This window comes from Nyctereutes procyonoides, unplaced genomic scaffold, assembly GCF_905146905.1.
Source record: "Nyctereutes procyonoides isolate TBG_1078 unplaced genomic scaffold, NYPRO_anot_genome, whole genome shotgun sequence".
In the NCBI taxonomy this organism is placed as follows: domain Eukaryota; kingdom Metazoa; phylum Chordata; class Mammalia; order Carnivora; family Canidae; genus Nyctereutes; species Nyctereutes procyonoides.
The window spans coordinates 42,889,568-42,907,630 of NW_026575139.1; the positions used below are offsets into that span (position 1 = coordinate 42,889,568).

At 39.3% G+C, this 18,063-nt stretch overlaps 1 long non-coding RNA gene across 1 annotated transcript in view; it reads right to left on the bottom strand.

The window, feature by feature from the left end:
- The window catches only part of LOC129495857 (uncharacterized), a 35,884-nt gene extending 19,992 nt beyond the window's left edge, over positions 1-15,892 (bottom strand). Inside the window, exon 1 of the long non-coding RNA XR_008661628.1 lies at positions 15,669-15,892. This is a non-coding gene — a long non-coding RNA (uncharacterized LOC129495857). The remainder of the gene's footprint in view (positions 1-15,668) is intronic.
- Between the last annotated feature and the right edge of the window lie 2,171 nt (positions 15,893-18,063).

Sequence of the window (18,063 nt, forward strand, 5' to 3'; positions counted from 1 at the left end):
ATAATAGGCAGTAAGCATGCTTGCCCTTTGATGGAAGGGAGATTCTACCTCTGTCTTCCAAAACTGTAAGCATACATGTTCTTTGCTCCAAAGGAGACATTATTTTTATCATTTAAGGCCATTTGCCACACAAACAAAACAGATAATATAGAACAAAGACTATCAGTGTCTTGCTCATAAGACATGCGGAAATGCAAGAGACACATGGAGAATTATCACTCAATATCCATCTGTAGTTTCTACCACATCTTAGCTTCTGGTAAAATATCCCATTACTATGCCACTCTATTGGCCACTCGGATTAATCTGAATGACAGAGGCTAGGACCAAATATGTTCAGTTTGTCTCATACAGATTTAATTGAGGCTGTTGTCAGTAGGACTTCAAGCAGCAGATTGGGGCCAACCCACAATATTGACCTCAAGGACCCTGGCCCTACCAGCTGAACATATCCCCTCAACCATCAGAGTCTACCTTAGAAAGCCAGGTGGCTTTCTCCTTAAGTTTCTGTATTTACCTTTCCACTAGGCTTGAGGAATTGATCCAGGTATAGCAGGATATACTAGCAATTACACAGACTTTGCCTTGGCCCATATACAGGAAATCTAGGGCAATTCTATCATCTACAACAACACTGGCCATTAAGTTGAGGCTTCCCAGAATACTTTCTATAGCCAAGGTAATGTCATTAATCACTTCACTAAAGTCAGGGACAAATTTTTGTCACCTTTTATAATTGGGTAACTCCTGCTATCCAGATACCTTCCCATACAACATATACATAAATAATGGGTCAGTTATCCTCTGGGAAGCTCCCCTTGATTAACCAAGGGTAGCTTCATTTTGGAGAGATATTTACAGCCACCCAAGGTCTACATGATCCATTGATGGTGTTTCCTTAACATTTGAAGATTTCTTAAGATACCCCTAAGAAAGTTGCTAGTCATTTTGTTTTGGAGCAAGAAGCAAAGGAATGCCTAACTTCTTCATAAGAAGTATATTCCAAAAAAAAAAAAGAAGTATATTCCCGAAGACATAAATGGTGCTCTCCGAAAGTACCATGTATGATGTGTGGGTCCTCACAAGAGGAACCTACATCAACTTTAGGTATAGGCTGACTTCCTTTATGATGAACGCTCTTGGCATGTTTCTGAAAGACAGATTTCATTACTGTCCATCTCTCTCCTATAAATAACCAGGTCAAAAGTATGTCTTTTCCAAGTGCCAGAATTGTTGCTCTCCCTTCACTGCCACAAGATTGCTATGCCTCTTCTCAGTGGCCAATTCTCAATTGCATTGTTTTGCCAGTCATCACTTACTTGTACCCAGGCTCTCCAACTAGGAAGAACATACTCAAGATGGACAAGAACATTTTTATAGAATTCACAGAGACCTAGACAGACTACCTTAAGGGCATTCAATAAGTGGTATACTCAACCAAGTAATTGTTATGCCATAGGATCAAGTTAGTCCAATAAGGGAACCCAGGTTGCTAACTCAGAAATAAATTAAAATCTGGGGCACCTGGATGGATCAGTTAGTTAAGTGTCCAACTCTTGATTTTGGCTCAGGTCATGATTTTGGGGTCTAGAGATCAAGCCCCACATTGGTCTCTTCCCTGGGTTGGGAATCAGCTTGAGGTTCTCTCTCTTTGCCCTTCCAGCCCCTCTAAAATAAATAGATCCATCTTTCTTAAAAGAAAGAAAATAAGAATAAAAATATAAAGAAGAAACTTAAATCAACCAGGCCATCTTTTAATTGGGCTGCTACCTCAGGGTATACCAACTAGCTTGGCTTGGAGTTGTCACAGGGGAACAGAAAGAGTTATTAGGCTCAGCAGTGAGCAGTGTGAAATACTCAGTTTTCCAAAGGGATTGATACAACCTGACAAACCCTTTGTCTCAGTCATTACCTAAAAAGAGGCTGAGAGAAGATGATCCCTTTCTGGGGAAGATGGAATTTGATGATGAAATTGTCATATTTCTAAGGTATGTCTCCAAGGAAAAAGTGAGGAAGACAGAAACAGAAATGTTTTTTAAGTAAAGTCTTTAAAGAAGTTTTTTTAATTTTGTCAATATTAGATGCATGTAGATAGTAGGAAGCATGGAAAGACCCATCATATATACCTTGACCAAAAGCCCATTGACTAGTGGTTTCTTTTATAAAATGTATACTATTTTTGTAGGGCTGAAAATGGCCTGGAAAGCTGAAAATGAACCAATTAGTTTCAAGAGTCACAATAGTGTGTTGGGAATTGGCTAATCAGGCTGGGCAGCAATACCGTACCTTGAAAAGTTTTCAATAGTGGTAAGGCACCATCAGTAGGTCCAAGAATGGGTTGAAAGTCCATTGTGGTCAGTGTGCCAGGAGTCAGCACAGACAATTGCATAAACGTGTGGCAAGAGGCATAATTCCAACAATCTAGAGTCCTTTAGTTATTCCTAGTCTAGAATGATAGATGAGTTGTTCTATTCAGTATAATTATGGATTGCCAATGGTGGCACTGTGGGCAGTACTGTTTCCATCAGCAGTCTTCTCAGAGAACAAACCCTTACCATGTGCATCTATATAAATGACACAGGTGGTTTGATGAGAAGTTGTGATTCTTTTCCCCCACAGTTTGCAATCTTAAAGAAGGGAGTCTCTGATATGCCAGTATGTTGTTTTCCAAATAGCAGGCCAAATAGCTAGGTCATTGGCAAGAACTCAAGAGGCAGTAAAAATATAACAAGCTTCATCAAGGAGAATATTGGCCAAAGCTATGTAAATGTCCTTGGGATTTCCCCATTGAGCAAAGTGACCACATCTATTTTCAGTTCTACAAACAGAGTTTGAAAAGCTACTGAAGCCCTGTGAACACAACCAAGTTTCAATTTAGCCAAATCATCCATGAATTAGGCTAAGGTATTTAGGGATATCTCTCTGAATCTAGGATCCAACAGATGTAGCATTAGCTACATTTGGGTGCCCCACTGGGGCAAGTTAATTACATTGGACTTTTTCCTTTTGGGAGAGATGATAATTTGTTCTCACTTGAATATACACTGAGTTTTTATTTGCTTTCTCTGGTCACCTTGTTAAAGGACGACTATTCCAAGATTCACTGAATGCTCTGTCCTCAGTGATTTTAACTTGCATTAGCACTGCTTCTGACCAAGGAACTCATTTTACAGTGAGAATTTTAAATTTTAGACAAGGTAACTATTTCAGAAGGCTTTCCTGTACACTATTGTATGTTTATCATCATCCTTGCTCTTTACCCAGTAGATGCCAGTAATACCCCCATACATAAGTCATGACCATCCAGAATGTCTCCAGACATTGCCAAATGTCGCCTGGAGGGCAAATCACCCCTGCTTGAGAACCAATGATTTATGGCAATGTATTGTAAACCTCACACAAAGAAGAGTTGGCTTTATAGAACTGTTGGGTGGCCTATTTTAGAGTCAGTTACAGCATCATCTGGGAGACAATAACACAACCTTGGGAGGCTGGAATGGTATTTTTTAAGATGTGGTTTATTCTCTGAATCAGTGTCCTATAAAAATGATGATTCTCCCACAGCCAGAATACATTGGTCTGGGAACCAAGGTACAAAAGATGGCTGTCATCTCATTTTTATATCAAATGATTCACTTAAAAATTTTTGCTCTACCATCCCCACAACAATGGCTCTTTTATGTTAGAGACCTCGGTACCAAAGGAATTATTCCACAAGTATACAAAACGATTGTTTCAAAAGATTGAGAACTGAGATCATTGCTCATTTTGTTCAGGGGGTAAACATTCTGAAGAAAAAGTGGAGTTTGAATCTTATCTGAGGTGACTGAGCCTGCTCAGTGAGGATTGTTGTCACTCAAGAGTGGCAGAGGGAGGTGTAAAAGGAAAACATCCAGGTTATCTCTTAGCATTGACTTACCCAGGAAAGTTAATGGGAGAATTCCACATCTGGATATGAAGCCTATCTTTTAAAAAATTAATTATCTCTCCCCCACTGTGGGCAATTAGAAAATCTTGAACATTTTAAAAGCGGTTTTAAGGTATCAGAGAGCTACTAAGTCAGCCAGGCTATGAGAAGAAAACCCACTGAGATGAGCCAAGAAATTCTGTGCTATTTTTTTCCATGCGTTTTCCATGCTAAAGCCTAAGCAATGAATGAGAAAGGGTTGAAAAACTGAGTAAAAAGTAGCTGTGAAGAGTCATGGAAGCTGAGTAGATCTTCAGCTGTCTCACGGGATGGAGAATCAAATATTGGAGATCAAGATTACTAAGGCAACCAGATTGTGAGGCTAGAAATTCTAGAGGGAAGGAAAACACATTAAAGTGAGCCAGGCCTTCTACTTCTTTTTTCCTGGAATCATTATAAGTTGCACAAGCCTAGAGTTGGAGATTATGAGCAGGAAGCGGAAGCTAAGAGGCCCAGGCATTAAGCAGAACTATCAGTAGTTTCACAATACTAAGGAGATTGAAATTAAAGGTCAGGGCCCACCAAGATAGAGCTCTGTGATAAACATCAACAGCTTTGAGATCTCCCCCAAAATACACTCTAGTGATAAGGACACACTAGAATACATCAAACCTTATAATGACTGAAACTTAGCCTTAAATCAGATCAGTCCCTGATTGGATTAAGTGATTTACTCCTATTGTAACTATCTGCCAAAAACTAAAGAAAGCCCTCTTTGGAGAAAAATAACATCATATAGATCATCTATACCATATTCTATACAATATCCAACATTCAGCAAAAATTATCAAGAAGCAAAATTGAGGAGAAAAAAATAGAAATCGATTCACAGTTGATTTAGATAATAAAGTGATGGGATATAGATGTTAAAAGAACTAAAATTAACATATGCTAGAAAATAAAGGGCAAAATACAAACTTTGACCAGGGAATTGTTTCTAAAGAAAAATCAAATGACATTGAGAGATACTACAAGGGAAATTAAGAATACAAGAGATGGGTACAAAAGTTGATCAAACACAGAAAAAAAAAAAGAGAAGTAGTGATCTGTTGGATAGATTATTAAAAATTATCCAGATTAGGATAGGGTAAAAAAAGAATGGAAAATATGGGCCATGACAAAAAGATCTAACACTTGTGCAATTGGACTCTTGGAAGGAAAAAGAGAAAGTATAGCAGAAAAAATATTTAATAAATAGGCGTAGAGAATTTTCCAAAATGGAGAAGAGCCACAGATTCAAGAATTCTTAAGAATCACAAGTATGAAAAACACAAAGAAAATCATAGCTAGGTAAATTACAGTAAAACTGCTAAAAAACAAAACAAAGACAAGAATATCTTGTTTGAACCCAAGAAAATCTACAAAGCAGCCAAAGGAGGGGGAATGAGTGTGTGTGTGTGTGTGTGTGTGTGTGTGTGTGTGTGTGTGGAACTGTAGTACTTTTTAAGGACCATAGTAATAGATAAGATAGAGACCAGAAGACAAAGGAATGGGGCAGCCCAGGTGGCTCAGCGGTTTAGTGCTGCCTTCAGCCCAGGACCTGATCCTGGAGTCCCAGGATCGAGTCCCACGTCGGGCTCCCTGCATGGAGCCTGCTTCTCCCTCTGCCTGTGTCTCTGCCTCTCTCTCTCTCTGTCTCTCATGAATAAATAAATAAAATCTTTAAAAAAACAAACAAACAAAAAAACCCAAAGGGATGACATCTTTTAAAGTGTTGAAGTAATAGCCACCATCCTAGAATTCTAAATATAATGAAAATATCCTTCAAAATTGAAGGTGAATGAGCAAAGACTTTCATAGATACCTCACTAAAGGAGATATCCAGATGGCAAACAAGCATATGAATAGATGCTCCACATCATATGTTATCAGGGAAATGCAAATTAAAATGAGATACCGTTACACACCTATTAGAATGACCAAAATTCAGAACATTGACGTCAAATGCCACTGATGATGTGGGGCAAATGGGACTCTTATTCATTGCTGGCAGGAATGTAAAATGGTACAGACACTTAAAGAGAATGTGGCTGCTTCTTAAAATACCAAACATACTCTAACCATACAAGTCAGCAATCACACTCCTTGATATTTATCCAAAAAAGTGGAAAACATATGTTCACACAAAAACTGCACACAGATGTTTGTAGAAAATGTATTCATAATTGCCAAAAACCGAAAGCAACCAAGATGTCCTTCAGTAGGTGAGTGGACAAATGAATTGTGGTACACCTGAACAATGGATAATACAGCATCAAAAAGAAATGAGCTACCAAGCCAGGAAGCCATGAAGAAGAACCTTAAATGCACATACAAACTGCAAGAAGCCAGTCTGTAAAGGTTACATAACATTATAATTCCAACTATAGAACATTCTGGGAAAGGCAAAACTATGAAGACAATGAAAAGACCAGTGGTTGCCAGGGTTAGGGGGAGAGGAAGGAATGAATAAATAAAGGATGTAGGATTTTTAGGGTAGTAAATAGTCTATATTCTACCATAATGATGGAGACATGTCATTACACATTTTGCTGAATCCATAGAACACACACCAAGAGTTAATCACAGTGTAAACTATGGACGTTGGGTGATAATGTGTCAGTATAGGTTCACCAATTGTAACAAAGGTACTGCTCTGGTTTGTTGATAATGGGGGAGGCTATCTTGGTGTAAGGGCAGGAGATAAATGGGAAATCTCTGTATCCTTCCTTCTAAAGCTACTCTAAGGGACCCCTGGGTTGCTCAGCGGTTGAGTATCTGCCTTCGCCTCAGGGCCTGACCCCAGAGTTTTGGGATTGAGTCCCACATTGGGCTCCCTGTGAGGAGACTGTTTTTCCCTCTGCCTATGTCTCTGCCTTCTCTCTGTCTCTCATGAATAAATAAATAAAATTTAAAAATATAATAAAGCTACTCTAAAAATATAATGTCTAAAAAAATAAAAATGAATTAATTAAATTTTAAATAAAAAAAATTAAAGGTGAAATAAAGGCAGCTCCAGAAACAAAACCTATGAGAATTCATTACCCACTAACCTGCACTCGAAGAAATAATTAAACGATTTCTTTTGAGTAAAAAATGTAATACCAGGAAAAAAGTGTGGAAATGTAGAAAAGAAATAAAGATCAAGGAACAGAGTAATTATGTTTGTGAATCTAACTGAATATTCACTCTTGCAAACCATAACCAACAATAAAAGAGAAAATAAAATAATTTTAAAAATGCTTCATTAACCATAAACCATGATGGAAAAAAAAGGCTATAGAATAAATAGGACAAATAGAAAATAAATAGTAACATGGTTATAAACCCAAATACATGATTAAATGTAAGTAACTCAATAATCCAATTAAAATATGAAGATTTTATGACTGAATGAGAATAATAAAACCCAACTATAGGCTACTTAAATACATACCTTACGTATAAAGAAAGACCAAAATTGGAAGAAAAGGAATGAGGAAAATATGGATACAATATGAACTTTAGCCAAAAGAATGCTGCTGTTCCAATACCTAAAGTCAACTTGGCCAAGAAGCATGACTGATTTATATAAAAGGGTCTATCTACAAGGAAGATAAAACAGTTCTAAATTTGTTTGTACCTAAAAGCGTAGCTTCAAAATACATAAAGTCAAATTTCATAAGACTAAATGGAGAAGTAGACACATCCACCATCAGAGTGGGATACTTCAATATATCTCTCTCAGTAACTGAGAAATTGAGAATAAAAATTAATAAAGATATGAAAGATCTGAACAAATTTGACCTGACATATACAGAACACTGCATCCAACAGATGCAGGGTACACATTCTTTTCAAGCACACATGGGACATTTATCAACAGTAGCCATTTTGGACCATAAAACAAGTCTTCACCCATTTTGAAAATTGAAACAAATGGAATATATTCTCTGACCATCTTGGAATTAAGTTAGAAATCAGTAACAACAGGAGAATTAGAGATACCCAAATGTTTGGAAATTAAGCAGTATATTTACAAATAAACTGTGAATGAAAGAATTCTTGATGGAAATTAGAAAATAATTTGAACTAACTGGTAATGGAAATATGGCACATCATAACTTGTGGTATCATAACAACTAAATGTGATTCTTGTGATCTTTGTATGGGGTCATTCTATAGATCCTACAAACATTAAAAAGATAAAGCAATGCTAAAATGAACAACTGCATGGTAATCAGAAAATTCTGAATAAATGTATAATTTCCTAGGGGAAAAAAGTTACTAAAATAAACTCAACAATAATAAAAAATAATCTGGATAGTTTTATATGTATTCAAGAAATTGAATCTGTAATTTGAAACTTTTCAGAAGGAATATTCCAGGCCCAGATGGCATCCCTAGTGAATTCTTCTAACATTTAGGGGAGAAATATCATCAGTCTCCAAAGATTAGAAAACTTAATGGAGGTTTACAACCCTAGGTAAGCAAGATTATGAAGGCCTCAGAACTTTCAGGTATAAAGGTATGATTTAACCCACTAAGAAAAAACTGCCTGCAAGCAAGGAGAACATGGAATGAGTAATAGAATAAGGAAATCATAAACATGATCTATAGCTCTTTAACCAGCTGCAGATATGAAATTATAATATCTACCTGTATTTTTTTCCTTGTTATATGATATGTGTATGTTAAAATTTATATACATATTTTTTAAAATAATTTTTCTTTTCCCCCCATTAGTTATAAGAGTGTATTGGTGGTAGTTTATGGGATATATAGGCAGGATCATAATAGTACATGAATAAGGACATGATCCAGACATGTTAGACTTATTGCTGAACACAGTGACTAAGGAGCCATGGTGAAGGAGAGGCAGATAGAAAGCAGACAGTGGCCCAAACACTGGCTTTCCTACTGTTAGTCTTAGGTTTTCCCAATCTTGTGAAGTACCCATCGTGCTTATAACTGCCTCTCCCAAAGGCTCATGCAACCCCTGGAGGTGGAGGAAGTACAATATGATTTGTGCTAACATGATCATCATCGGTATAATGAAGGCATTTGAAAAATAAGAGTTGCAGGTGGCATATGTAGTAATGAGAGAATGAAACACAGAGTGAGCTCTCTTGGGTCACTGAGGATCACACCCAGAGGCAACGTGTCTGAGTAATTCCTTCTGAACAAGCATAGCTCAGTGCTATTCCTGGACCTAGGCCTACTAAATATGTTGGGGTTTGATAGTGATCAAGATTACACATCAACAGATAGTTGAATGAACAAATGGATTAACATCATATGTTAAGAATGAGCCCAAGAATGTGTTTGAAAACAGCTGCTATGAGAAGTACTGGGACAGAGTCATGATAACAGACCAGCACATTCTGGCCCCCAGAACAGAGTCAGCCATTTGATAAACCTAAGGGTTGTGTTTTCTGATATTGCTGCTCCAACAAGCTCAAATCCCCCAAGAGCAGACTGAGAAGCTAAATAATGAGTTCTAATCGAGCCCTCACTAAATCAAAAGGAAGTCCAAACCCAGAAAAGATGGGCCAATTATCGACTCAGAAACATGGGCGGTTCCCCCCATGCTGCTTTGAGTTCCATTAGTTTTTTGGCTCAGTTGGAAAAACAGTACTTCTGGTCACCTGTCATAAGCAGGAGATTCTTATCTTAACAAGAGATGATTTTCATATACTTGGAAAATTCCCATCTTGTTACAAAATGTTATGAAATAACAATAGATAACACATTTTCTTTCTTCCTAAGAAGCTAAAGTACTTTGACATATATCTTATTTAATCTTAAACAACTCCTTGGATTTATGGGAAGGAGAGGGTTAAATATATTTTGCATATAGAATATTCGAAGCTTCCACAGAAATTGTATGTCGAAAATGGTCGAGAGTAGAATTCAGTATCTCTACCTTCCAGCCCAATGGCTACCTTCCAGCCCAATGGTTGTTTGACTTAGCCTTTCTTTGGTGACTTTCGGTACCCAGTTCTACCCAAAAGAAGTTCACCTTAGAAACTATACTTCCATTCACTCAATAAGGATTTGTTGGCATTCACTATGCAATTGACTGTCAGGAGGGTATGGTGGATGTTGTGGTTGATAGGCAACATTCATTCCATCCCTCCTCTGATGAATGGTATCAAAGCATTCTGTGGAATTGCTGGTAGCTTGAAGAGTAGATTTGATATGTCTGAAGGGTTATCCTATCCCTCATGACAGTGACTGGGTTAGAAGTAGGCATGTGACCAGAGATTTTCTGGACGCTTCTGAGTAAGTGCTTTCTCACTCTTAAGAAAGAGCAGCAGGAAAGCAGACACTCCCCTGCTGATTGCTACTGGCAGGCATCCCACGGCCCCAAGAGAAACTGCTTTAGGATTAAATTGACACTGCAGACAGCAATGTGGAAGATGAAAAAACCCTAAGTCCTTGATGATATCACTGAACTTCTGGATCTACTAAAGCTGAAGTTCACCCCTACTTCTGATTTTCCTCACAGATGTAAGCTGAAGAATAACCTTATTGTATAAGCTAGTTTGAGTTGGTTTTCCTATTGCTTATAGATGAAAACCTTCTAATGCAAAAGGACTCAGACGAACTATGCTCACATGCAGGAAGAACCTACTTCTCCAGTTCCAGTGCCTCCTTTGTAGTCTTCATTCCTTCATCCAGGACTTGGTGTTCACAGGTCCAACAGCCCAGAACACAACTTTATTTCTAAACCCACATTCTCCTCAGGCACCTTCTTCTCACAATTTTTAATAGTCATGGTCCCAGCCACTAAATATCTTAGGTTTATGAAGGGATCTATTCTTATTTACAAAATCCTCTATGTGAGGTTGACCTGGGCATATCCACAGTCAGGGTCATGTTGAGATAGGTTAGCCCCAGCTATATATTTCTTATTGTATTTCAAGACTTCTTCCTGGTATTTTATCCTTAAGGGAAAAGATGAAGAAGGCATTGTGTTTCCTGTTGTCACTTTCCTGTCCCACATAGTGGTTTTCACTCTCCTTGATCTCTACAGTCTTTAGTATGCACAGAACTATTCCCTAAGCTCCCCTATGCACACGTTTCCCTCACTTGATGGTCTTCCAAGACCAGCCTAAAAGAGGCTATAGGTATCCAGACTTGAGCTTTTGAAAGAAGACTTCCTACCCTACAACAAAGGATCCAGTGTAACTGAAACTGCTCACTGAGCCTGGGTGCTAGTGCTATACTGAGCTCCAGTCAGAGTCTGGGAACTGGGAGCTGGGGCCAGACCAGAAGGCCAAGAAAGAGCAGACTCTTGGTAACTTTGAGAAACCTATTCAGGAATCAGCTAGGGGATAAAATCCTGGATAGCTTCACCATAGGGATGAGGGAGCATTGACTTTGAAGTTAGCATGACTGAATTCACTTGTCGTATACCAAATTTATTAGCTTTGTTGCCTGTGATAAGATCCTTAACTTCTCTGAGCTTCCTGTACAATGGGGCCAGTGATTGCTGCCTTGTGGGGTTGTTTTGAAGACAACAGAGACAAAGTACCTAGTGCACACCTTCTTTCATGGCATCTTTCAGGATCCTTTACTCTCTTTTCCCTTGTGTGAAATCTGAAAGTAGGAGAGTGCTCTGCACAGGGGAGGAAGTTGGGACTTGGAGCCAGGATACTATCTGATTTGGGAGCACATGTCCCAAGGGAAAAAGCATAGGTGAGGAATCTAACAGTTCAATTCAATACCCAGCTCTATCACTGGGTGAGTGAGCACTGCACTCATCCCTTCTAGGACTCTCCTTCTCAGTACACAAGTTGGACTAAATAACCTCTGAAGTCCCTTCTGGGTCTCAGAGTTTTAGGAGGAGGAATTGACCATAGCAGGCAAGGCCCATAGGAAGATATGTTTATGTCCTCCCACAGCCCCTCTGCCAGCCCCTGTGAGTACTCCCTGCAGGTTCTCAGCCCTCTGCCTGTGACCACACAATACCCTGCACTGTCTCCTACCCTCATATCCCACACTCCATCAAGGAGACACATGGTAGTGCCTTGACTACCCCTTTTAAATTAACCAAGCATCATGTTTGAGCCCATGTTTAAACAATTCTTTAAGGGCTCTTTTACTAATTATTTCTTCCCTTTCATTTTATCAGTTCCAAATTAGGAATCACTTATTGCTTTAGGACTTTTTGCTACAGGATTCTATGTGACTGCCCTTTCAACTCACTCCCAGTGACTTTCTCCCAAGGTCTGATCTTCACTGTCTTCATGGAAACTGCTTTTCTGTTTGGGCTCATCTGAATGCAGATGCCTTTCTCAGTTTCACCTTACATAGTTCAAATGATTTCTTGATAACCTTGTCATGGTCTCCATAATATCTCTTTTCAAGAAGATGTCTTTCTTACTGGTTGCCCAGCTTGAGGTAACCATGTTTTGCTTTTATAACAGACTCCAAAACCGGGCTTTCTCTTTCCAACAGAACTGCATGCTTGGAAGTTGAGTGAAAATGTGGAACTCAGGCCATGTGTGCTGAGAAATCCCAGGTGATGTGTTCTGAAAATGCAGATTTCTGACCTCAGGCATGATGCCAAAAAGAAGTTTTAATGTCCAAGTGTTTTATGCTTCAAAGATAGGCCCTTGTGGTTGTTGGTTTAAACTTGCATACTACACAGGAAGCAATCTGATATCCCACTGACTGGAACCCATAAGGTAATTCAAAATTGCTTAGATTGAGGCCAACAACTTTGCTGAAGATTTGATACTCTCCAGAGATCATTGCCCAAAATAGGTGAGTAGAGTAACAAGTTGCTCTACCAGTTCCACACATTACAGGCCAAATTTAAGAATTTAAGTACTAAGATAACTAAGGAAGTTAAGTATTAGGATAACCAAGAATTAAGTGTTCGGATTAGTTTTATACTCAGTATTTTCTGGCATTCCATAGCTTTTTAAAAGTTTCTGAATCCTCATTTTTAAAAGTTGGATATAGTCTTTTTCTCATTTTGTTAACTGCAAAGCAGATAGGTTTCTTCACCAGAAGGGGTGCTCTCTTGTCCCGGTCAAATAAAGGTATAATATTGCCTTTATGGTCCCCTTTCTAGGAGATAACTTCAATTCCACATGGTTGCTTAACCCAATTAAGATATTTCTTTAAAATATCATTTATTTCAGGGATCCCTGGGTGGCGCAGCGGTTTAGCGCCTGCCTTTGGCCCAGGGCGCGATCCTGGAGACCGGGGATCGAATCCCATGTCAGGCTCCCGGTGCATGGAGCCTGCTTCTCCCTCTGCCTATGTCTCTGCCTCTCTCTCTCTCTCTCTCTCTCTCTCTCTGTGTGTGTGACTATCATAAATAAATAAAAATAAAATAAATAAAATAAAATATCATTTAGTTCAATAAATATTTATTGACAATCTGTATATGTAAAGCACTAAAGATGTCACTAAAATGAAGAGATTATGTATCATCTCTCAGGCTTACAGCTTAAGAGACATATTATAGGCAAATATAGATAGATGATAGATAGATAGATAGATAGATAGATAGATAGATAGATAGATATAGAAGGAAAGAGATATTTAGATAGAGATAGAGATAGAAACATACAGTGAAAATTGGTCAAGGAGGAAATTAAAGACCCCAGGAGAATCTTGCAAAGTCTTATGGAGGAAGTGGTGTTTGAGCTGAACTAGATGGGAAGCACTGACACAAATAGAGGTGATGGGAGAGTGTTTCACATGAAGAGGACACCTGAGTCCCCATTCAGGAAGAAGAGGAATGTAGACACAGGTGAGAGACAGGACATGGTCTGCACAGTGTCCATGGGACACAGCTTTAGTAGACTGAGATACCAGGTGAATGTGAATATTTATCCAAGAGGCTCGTAGTTTTTCCCATTCTAGCTGGGTGCTCTGGGATTGCTCAAAGGAATCACTCACCAACATTGTGTAAATAAACCCAGAAAATGCTGTATCAAATTGCCCATGAAGAAGCAACTCCATGGAGAATCAATACCTATTGCAAGCCAGCGTCTGCAATTCTGAGAACCTGCCCCTAGACATTCAACTTGGGCTCAGGTTGGGAGCCATTTTTTGGCTTATTTTGTTAGCTTTGCCTCTTCCAAGCAGGAGTCACACAGGCTGGTTTCAGCAGTATATTCCACTTGCTCTGAAGGTGAACAACCTATATCATTGAGATCCCCTCCTGAGTGCCTCCTGGGGAGTTCTGTGCAGGCCACATACCTCTACATCTTAAATCATCCCATCTCAAACGTGTCCTCCACATTTGATGAAAACCTTTCCATCTGTTTTTACATGATGCAATAAGGCTCTAACAAGAGAAATTTAATTTTATCTATCTAGGTGAATAGAAAGCACCAGTGGGATTGGTGGCATGCTTTAAAAGGCACACTCCAGTGACAGTGAGGTTTATGGATAATAGAATGGGTCAGGGCTGTTAGGAGGATTTTACAATGCTCCAGGCAAGAGGGAACAAGACCTGAATTAAAGCATTGAGACTTAAAAGAAGGGGCAGATACTGGCGGCGTTTTGGAGATAGGATCAAAAGGGTTTGGCAACTGATTGAAGGTGCAAGGAGAGGGAGGAAGAAATGCTCAAGCAACTTCCAAAGGTGTGAGGTTGAGTTAATGGGAGGATGATAATACCATTACACCAGGAAAGGAAACCCAGGAAGAGTGGTAATTCTGGCACTAAGGGGGGTAACTTATGTTGAAAATAACAAGAGTACGCTTGGCTTCTATTCATTGAATTAGTTATAATTAGGGCGACTATATAATTTTACCATCTAAACTGGGACAGTGTTGAGAGAGAAAGGAGATTCTTTCATAATTACACCAGGACAACAGGTCTAAACCAAGATTGTTCCAAGTACATCCAGATGTTTGGACTCCCTATTTATAATACCTCTCAGTGCTCGCCCAGTTGGGGATGAGTGTTAATGAAGCTGGCTCACAGTTCATTGGCCTTAGGATCTCAGAAATAGGGGGTAGCCTAGAAAAACCATATAATATAGCCTCCTGCCACTACTAGAAAGTCCTCCACATTCCATTCCTCAAGTCCAGCCTCTGCAGAAACAATTCCCAGGGACAGAAGAATTACTTTGACATTCAGAAGCCCATTCTGGTTTTGGACAGTGCTAAGTGTTCTTTATTATCCTTAGGTGAAAGGGGCTTTCCCATATACTCCACATGTTGGTTCTAATACAGTTACAGTTCTAATAAGGCCATCACCAATATTAAAACAGCTAACATTAAATGAGCACCTACAAGGGCCAGCCTTACGTGTATTACTTTTTAAGCTCCCCAACACTTGTATGTATAAGGAAGCACCCCCATTTTACAAATGAGACAGCAAACACTGAGAGAATGTTACCTGCCAAAGATACATAGCTCATAAATGGTTGAGTTCCATCTCCATGACCCCAAAGTCCATAGTCTTTCCACAATAACCTGTATCTGATCTGTACCATGTGGACTAAATACAATCACTCTTCCATATGTCATCTCTTATGATATTGGCAAATGATGATTTCTTCCCCTGCTGACCTTATTTCATATTCCATCCCCCCTACATCAGCGATGCCAATAAAGCCCAGCTTTTTTGTTTCAAAATTTCTGGATCGTTCACTTCCAACAGGTTTCAATTAGTAATGGGCCTTTAAAAATGTGATATTTGGGATCAAACCCAACATTTTCGGTATGTCCCAACCAGTCAAGACTACAGCAAGCCTCCTACTTACTCTGTTCTGGGCACAAGGCTTCAGGACAACGTGTAGCTTCTGAAAGTCATTCTTTCGATCTATCTCCATAAGTCCTTCATGATCAGTAGCATATCACATTCATGTCCGGGTGTCAGGTATCTACAGCAGGTCTGCATGTAGAGTGTGGCAGTGTGATGCAATTGGTTGCTAACTCTAAATGCCAGTTTTGCTGATAGTGGGGGCTGTAGACTGTTGTTCTTGCTTGTCAGCACCTCCTTCTGGCAACAGTATCCATATTTCTTTGCCCTTTCCTCCTTTATGCTAATAAATATGAGTCAGATGCTGTCAGTAGGTTCTAGCAGCAGAACTCATCACCTAGGCTTTCCCAATCACATTCCAACCCCTTGCCTTAGGGAATGACATCGTGATGGACACGGTGAACCATATCAGTCAGCTACTGCTGTGATAATGCCATGTAACAAATTATTCCAAAATTCAGTAGCTTATAAATACAGGCATTTGTGTTCTTGCCTGCATTTCTGCAGGTAGCTGAGATTTGGCTAATAAAGCCTCGGCTTGAATGGTGTTGGCTTCAAGTGGATGACTGTATGAGACAAAAAGAAGCTTCAGCATACTTACACAGTTGGCCTTTCTCCCTTACCACACTTCTCTCTTTTGCCATACCTTCAATGTAAGATTTGTTTGTGCAAGGAAGGCAAAGACATATGGAGAAACCCTGGACATAATCACTCACTTGGAGGCAACATCATTCAAGCCTCATCTTTATCAGTCAAATCTCAGCCACCTGCAGAAATGTAAATGAGAAACAAATGTATAAGCCACTGAGTTTTGGATAATTTATTACATGGTTTTATTACAGCAATAGCTAATAGATCTAGTCCACGAGTCAAGGGTTTCTCCATGCATTTTTCATCTTCCTTGCACAAATTTTACATACAAGGCATGCTCTTCTCATAGCAAAAGACAGAACTGTAGCAAGAAGGCAAGCCCAGCTGAGTGAGTACACCCTATCTGTTTGTTAGCATCACAGTCCCTGAACAGATCATGACCAAGGCCATGGCCAAGGGAAGAAGAGGTCTATACTTTGCCTACTTTGAAGAGTTGGCAAAAAGTTATATGTATAATATTGCTATAAGACAGTGAAGAATTATGACCAAGAAATAACTCAATTGACCACAACAATGTAGTCAAGACCACTGAACTTTACTTCTTAGACTTTCATCTGAGTCCTTCAAGAGGCAAACTTTATTTCCAGTGGATTGGGTGCTATGATTAAATGAGCCTTAAGTTTGGGACTACCACTCAGAGCCAGAATTGAGCCAGAGAAAGGAGAGCCCATAGGTGGAGCCTATTGACAAGAGCTGAGCCTCCAATCAAGCTGCACCAGAAGTCAGAGCCACCTGTTGAACATTATTTAGTTATGGGAGCCAATATATTACTTGTTTTGCTTTAACCAATTGAGTTGGGCTTTCTGTTACTCACAAATAAAGGAGTCCTAACAACTATCCTGAATGAGTAAAATTGTCCTCACAAGTGAGCTATAGCACATGATTACTAAGCCTGTAACCACTCTAGCCCAGATTTTTATAGCACAGCCTTCTGGCCCATTCATCACTGCTGCAATCCTTCCTAGGTGGCGTGATGGTATGCAGTGTTTGAAACTAGAAGACCATTTCTTCCTATTTCCTTCAAAGTCTTTTGAGACCTTTCTAGTCATTAGAAGACTAAACTGATTTTTAATGATATTTTACCCTATTAGAAAGCCCCTTTCCCCTTACTTAAAATATTTCTTCATGCTGGAGTGTCTGGGTGACTCAGTTGTTTGAGCACTCTTGATTTCAGCTCAGGTCATGGTCTCAAGGTCGTGGGATCGAGGCCTATGTCAAGCTCTGTTCTCATGGGGACATTTACTGAATTTTGTTATCAGTACTTAATAATCTGCTTGGGATTCTTTCCCTTTCTCTCTCCTCCACCCTCTGTTCCTCCCCATGCTCTCACTCTCTCTCTCTCTGAAATAATAAATAAGTATTTAAAAAACTAAAACAACAAAAACCAAATATTTCTTAATGTAAGCACCTGGTTGGCTCAGTCAGTTAAGTGACTATCTCTTAATTTCTGCTCAGGTCATGATCTCTGGGTTGTGGGATCAAGCCCTGGGTCAGACTCTGGGCTGGGTGTGGAGCCTGCTTAAGATTCTCTCTGTCTCTCCCCTACCACTCTCTCTCTCCACCCCCCCTCACTCCCTTACTCTCTCTCTCTCTGTCTCCCACCATCCTCTCAAAAATTCCTCATGTAACAATTAGGTTTCAACTGAATTTAAAATGCCAGAATAATAGTTCAAAGGAAGGCAGAGTTAGTATATTTTTCAGGCAAAAAAAAAAAAAAAAAAAAAAGAGGGAAAGAGAGGGAAATG